A 5,217-nucleotide genomic window follows, 5' to 3' on the forward strand; every position below is an offset into this window, starting at 1 on the left:
TTGGGCTTACCGCCCGGCACTCGGTGCGTTCTCTCCACTGCAAAGAGGGCGGATAGTCCCCGAGGTTGAAGCTTTGACTGTATGACGTCTTCTACATATAGATCCATGGCATGGGTCCCTTCGCGTTCCGGGACCCCCGTAATTCTAATGTTGTTCCTCCGAGAGCGCCCCTCCTGATCATCGAGCTTGGCCGCCATGAGTTTATTGTCATTCTCCAGCTGACCAACTCTGTGGAGCAGCGAAGCGGTGTCTTTAGTAAGGGATTTCGCCACCTGCTCCACCTCCGTCACTCTGGCGTTCATTTTTTGGAAATCCGCTCAGAGGAAGGAAACATCATCAGAGATCGAACCCACCGTGGACTGTACGCTAGCAAGAGCCGCCATAATTTCTTCCAAAGTCACCTTGGCCACTCCCCCGGAGTCTGGGGCCCCAGCGGAAAGTTCTTTGCGCTCTGGCGGGCTTTTGGAGTCTTTAGCGAAAGCATATTTGTCGAGTTTGGCCTGTGCGGTCACGCGTTGGCCCTTTCCCCCCATCTCCACCTGGGTCGGCCAGTTCTGACAGGTAATCCCCGCCACCTGCCGCTAGTCTCGCCCGCCAGCGCGGCCTGTCGGCTTTCCCTGGTCCAGAAGCGGTGATTGAGCTAAGGGTGTCCGGGTCCTCGCATTCACCAGCACGGCGCGACTGATGTCCCTGAGCGCTTGGGGTGCGTTCTCCACCGTGCCGGGGGGCTCTGGTCGTCGCAGCGCATCCACTGGCTCTGCACGTCCCCGCCAGCCGTCTCTGCGCTCCCGGATCTGCCCTCCACGTTATTGGCCCGACTCTGGCCCACCTCAGCCCCGAGGCGACACAGAGCACGGATGAGGCCCGTCCATTTCTTGCTGCGATTGTTGCGAGCAATCGTATTTCAACGTTATTTCAACGTATTTCAACGTTAGTAAATCTGGCCCCAAGCCGGCGGAGGGTTCCTCTCTTGGTGGCCTCGGCTAATGGAGCGTCTTCTCCGCCCTGCGCGGCCGTATTGCCTGGCCCTCGTCCCGTGCTCCTAGCGCCTTCCGCAACGCTGCTGAGTGAGCCCGCTCCCGATGTGATCCCCGCCGTCACGAGGGATGCGCCCCGCGCAGGCTCCCACCTCCGGCACTTCCCTTCGATCGCTCCTGGGCTGGCCCCACTGGTCACCTGCTGGGCCCCGCCCCCATTTTTAGGGTCCCTCGGATATCCAGACCCCGGCTGCTAGTGCGGGACAAGGCCGCAGGGTCCCTCGCGCCCTCCACCACCGCTCCGGTGACACCTGTACCTCAGTTTATAGGGCCTCTGGGCTGATCAGGTCACCGTGTGCTCTGACGGCTCTGGGGGCTTGCTGCTTGCACCTTTCCACCGCACTGCCGGATCCGTGGCAGCTCTCGACGGAGCTGGCTCTGCTTCCGCTCACTGCGAGGGCACCACGCCTCGCTCTCCACACTCACGCCGCTGAACTGCCATAGATGTCACTCTGGCTGTGCCCCCTTCAGACGTTCTGTGCCACCGCCACCTCTCTCCGCACGTCAGCGGGTGTTCGCACGCCTCCCTGCCGGTCCCTCCTTCACGTTCCAAGGCCGTCGACTGAGACCGGAAAAATTTTGTCCCCGGCTGCCGGCGTCGAGCAAGGCCTCCGCCCGCCGCACGGCCTCCGCTGCCTCCCGGGCCCCCCCGCAGACCAGGGCCAGCTCGATCGGTGCCTCTCGCCTTCCTGTAGTGATTGCTGTCTTGGGGGCAGGATACTTGGTCGGATAGAGTGCCGGATTGTCTGGGGAAACTAAGTCGCTCTCAGAGCCTCGCTAGCGCGCGGCCATCGCTGTCGGCTGCAGGCCACGCCCCCTCCGTTATTTTTTAAATAATTTGTTGTCAAACCTGTTTAGATGGAAATATTCTAGTATATTTTATGCAAATAATTTAACAGTTTAAAGTTTATGCTTTTTCAAGTTCAGTTTAATGTTTTCAACGTGCTGCATTTCAATATTTGTTGGCTTTTTAAAAAAAAATGCTTTTTTGGGAGCAAAAAATGGTTAATTTGTGTTATTGAAAAATATTTTTGCTTTTTTTACCTTTGAATTAGATGTTGCTTTATTCTTTTACTTTGGTGAATTGTTTGGTTTATTTGGTGGTTCTGAAATGAAAAATATTTAGGTGCCGATCCCGATCCGGCAAAAACCGGGTACGAACCATCGGACGGAGCATATTCTCCGTCCGACGCGTACCCGGTCGTCAAAATTTACAAACAAGGAATTACGATTCGCACGGAACACCATTTCCGTACGATTCGTAAAAAAGCCCGACCGAACAAAATAAACCTACCAATGCGATCCGGGAAAGCGCCGACCTGACGTCGGGACGCTCGCAGCCTGCCATTCACGAACCAGGAATCACGATTCGCACCGACGTCATCCCGCACGGTGAATATTTTCCGGCTGCCAAAAACTGCCGGGAAATCAGGACGACGCGAACAAGGACCACCAGTATGCGACGGACAGACAGGACGACGCGAACAAGGAGGACCAGTACGCGACAGGACGACGCGATCAAGGAGTACCAGTACGCGACGGACACACAGGACGACGCGATCAAGGAGGACCAGTACGCGACGGACACACAGGACGACGCAAACAAGGAGGACCCGTACGCGACGGACAGACATGGACCCGAACCTACGTGTCATCCCGGCCCTCATAGCAGTCCACCTCCTCTACAGGTTACGACGCAGACGCCACAGAAGGTCAGAATAACTAAGGGAGGGGGGAAAGTGGGGTGGGGTGGGGGTGGCAGGACCAGGGCAGGCCACAAAACCCCCACCAAAGTCACACACCACACATGCCCAGGACATACCTGACACCCATGCCCTGGTCACTACGAGGGGGTGGGGGCATGTCCAGCTAAGCCAGCGACCGCCACAACGGAAGTCCGTCACCACGTGAACCGGCAACACAACCAGACCGGTACGTCCCGTACCCACGCCTGAAGAGCGTGGGTACGAGACGTACCACGCCCACACCCACGTCACCCCAACAATGGCGGGACGGATCGTACCCACGTGGCAAAGGCCTGGGTACGGCCCGCACAAGCATCACATAGCGTGGGGACGGATATGTACGGACCCTACCCCCACCCGCGTACGTATGGAGCGTACCCCCACCCCACCAGTGTAAGTACGACTCGTACCCTCACCCCGTATGCACGGAGCGTACCCCCACCCCAACAGTGTAAGTATGACTCGTACCCTCACCCCGTATGCATGGAGCGTACCTCCACCCCAACAGTGTAAGTACGACTCGTACCCTCACCCGCGGACGTACGGACCGTACCCCCACCCCCACCAGTGTAAGTACGACACGTACCCCCACCCCCGTAGGCATGGAGCCCACCCCCACCCCACCAGTGTAAGTACGACTTGTACCCTCACCCCGTATGCACGGAGCCCACCCCCACCCCACCAGTGTAAGTACGACTCGTACCCTCACCCCGTATGCACGGAGCGTACCCCCACCCCACCAGTGTAAGTACGACTCGTACCCTCACCCCGTATGCACGGAGCGTACCCCCACCCCACCAGTGTAAGTACGACTCGTACCCTCACCCCGTATGCATGGAGCGTACCCCCACCCCACCAGTGTAAGTACGACTCGTACCCTCACCCCGTATGCACGGAGCGTACCCCCACCCCAACAGTGTAAGTACGACTCGTACCCTCACCCGCGGACGTACGGACCGTACCCCCACCCCCACCAGTGTAAGTACGACACATACCCCCACCCCCGTAGGCATGAAGCCCACCCCCACCCCACCAGTGTAAGTACGACTCGTACCCTCACCCGCGGACGTACGGACCGTACCCCCACCCCCACCAGTGTAAGTACGACACGTACCCCCACCCCCGTATGCATGGAGCGTACCCCCACCCCACCAGTGTAAGTACGACTCGTACCCTCACCTCGAATGCATGGAGCGTACCCCCACCGTGTATGTTCCAAGCGTACATATCCAGAAATAGGAGGTGTGTGTGCAGAGTCCTCCCAGCAGTGCCCTGAGACAGGAGGTGTGGGTGCCTAACACTCCCAGCAGTGCCCTGAGACAGGAGGGGTGGGTGCAGAGTCCTCCCAGCAGTGCCCTGAGACAGGAGGGGTGGGTGCAGAGTCCTCCCAGCAGTGCCCTGAGACAGGAGGGGTGGGTGCCTAACACTCCCAGCAGTGCCCAGTCACAAGAGAAGTGGGTGCAGAGTCCTCCCAGCAGTGCCCAGACACAGGAGGGGTGGGTGCCTAACACTCCCAGCAGTGCCCTGAGACAGGAGGGGTAGGTGCCTAACACTCACAGCAGTGCCCTGAGACAGGAGGGGTGGGTGCAGAGTCCTCCCAGCAGTGCCCCGAAACAGGAGGGGTGGGTGCAGAGTCCTCCCAGCAGTGCCCTGAGACAGGAGGGGTGGGTGCCTAACACTCCCAGCAGTGCCCTGAGACAGGAGGGGTGGGTGCTGAGTCCTCCCAGCAGTGCCCTGAGACAGGAGGGGTGGGTGCTGAGTCCTCCCAGCAGTGCCCTGAGACAGGAGGGGTGGGTGCAGAGTCCTCCCAGCAGTGCCCTGAGACAGGAGGGGTGGGTGCCTAACACTCCCAGCAGTGCCCTGAGACAGGAGGGGTGGGTGCTGAGTCCTCCCAGCAGTGCCCAGAGACAGGAGGGGTGGGTGCAGAGTCCTCCCAGCAGTGCCCTGAGACAGGAGGGGTGGGTGCCTAACACTCCCAGAAGTGCCCTGAGACAGGAGGGGTGGGTGCAGAGTCCTCCAGCAGTGCCCTGAGACAGGAGGGGTGGGTGCAGAGTCCTCCCAGCAGTGCCCTGAGACAGGAGGGGTGGGTGCAGAGTCCTCCCAACAGTGCCCTGACACAGGAGGGGTGGGTGCCTAACACTCCCAGCAGTGCCCAGTCACAAGAGAAGTGGGTGCAGAGTCCTCCCAGCAGTGCCCAGACACAGGAGGGGTGGGTGCCTAACACTCCCAGCAGTGCCCTGAGACAGGAGGGGTGGGTGCCTAACACTCACAGCAGTGCCCTGAGACAGGAGGGGTGGGTGCAGAGTCCTCCCAGCAGTGCCCCGAAACAGGAGGGGTGTGTGCAGAGTCCTCCCAGCAGTGCCCTGAGACAGGAGGGGTGGGTGCAGAGTCCTCCCAGCAGTGCCCTGAGACAGGAGGGGTGGGTGCCTAACACT

This window comes from Triturus cristatus, chromosome 1_1 (assembly GCF_964204655.1).
Source record: "Triturus cristatus chromosome 1_1, aTriCri1.1, whole genome shotgun sequence".
Lineage (NCBI taxonomy): Eukaryota > Metazoa > Chordata > Amphibia > Caudata > Salamandridae > Triturus > Triturus cristatus.